The following is a 1,130-nucleotide window of genomic DNA, read 5'->3' on the forward strand; positions in this document are numbered from 1 at the left end:
CCCCATCCTGCCTCAATGTGCTGCCCCCTGAGGGACGCCACAATTAATGACCCTACTGATGACCGCGTCCTCTGCAAACATCATGACCAGAGGTGAGCTCTGTGTGTGTGTATATATTTGTGTGTGTGTGTGTGTGTGTGTGTGTATGATCAGGATGGTGCATATGGAGGAGCTAAGCAAGGCACCTCTGGGCCCAGATGATGTCACACAGCGCTGTCACCGGCTGCACATATGTTAGCTCATGCATGTGTGTATCATCCACACTTTTCTTGCTCGTTTCCCAGCGCCAGGTGACGGGTGTGTATCGATGAGCCAAGTGTGTGTTTTTGCTGAGGTGTGTATGGACGTACGTGTGTGTCGGAGGCAGACGCAGCATTTTAAAGCTCGGGCTTCAGCACAAAGTGAGCTGCGCTAGCTAACCATCAGCGCTTTAGCTGAAGCGTCCACCTCGGAGGAGGGCGGTGTGTGTTGGGCTGCCTCCCCCGCCCGGGAGCTCCCTTCCTCCCTCTGTGGCCCCGCAGCCTGGCAGGGTGATGAAGGAGAGGCTGTCAATAAGAAAACAGGCCACGCAGAGGTTCAAACAAACTGCTGTTAGAGACACAAACTAACAAGCCTCAGGCCAAGGCCTCTTCTTCATCTCTCTTCTTCTCTGTTCTTCTTCTCTGGTCTTCAACGCCTGCTTTTTAGTTGCTCAAAGGGTCCTTTAATCATGCACGTCACAGATTCCACCCTCTTCAGCACTTTGTGCGTTTGATTACACCTGTTTATGTGCTGGTGATGTTGTTTGCTCAGCCGCTCTGCGTGTGTGTGTGTGTGTGTCTGTGTGCGTTCATGTCGCTGGTGTGTATGCGTGTGTGTTCTCTTAAACCAACCTGCTGACACAAGGTCTGTCCAGTTTAGATACCGAGCACCGGGGGCATTGCTGAACTTGAAATTCTCCTCCATTTCTTCAAAGTTTACACTGACATAAGTGCTCACATTTACACTCACGCTCAGCTCCTTCATGTACACATCGCCTCGGTGTGTGTTTTAGCTGCAGGCTGGACTGACATTACACATCAGGGCAGAATCAGGTTTTTTGCGAACACAAACAAGAGACAAGCTGCTGGGTCAAACTTCATCATTTCTCA

The sequence above is a fragment of the Epinephelus moara genome, chromosome 10 (genome assembly GCF_006386435.1).
Source record: "Epinephelus moara isolate mb chromosome 10, YSFRI_EMoa_1.0, whole genome shotgun sequence".
In the NCBI taxonomy this organism is placed as follows: domain Eukaryota; kingdom Metazoa; phylum Chordata; class Actinopteri; order Perciformes; family Serranidae; genus Epinephelus; species Epinephelus moara.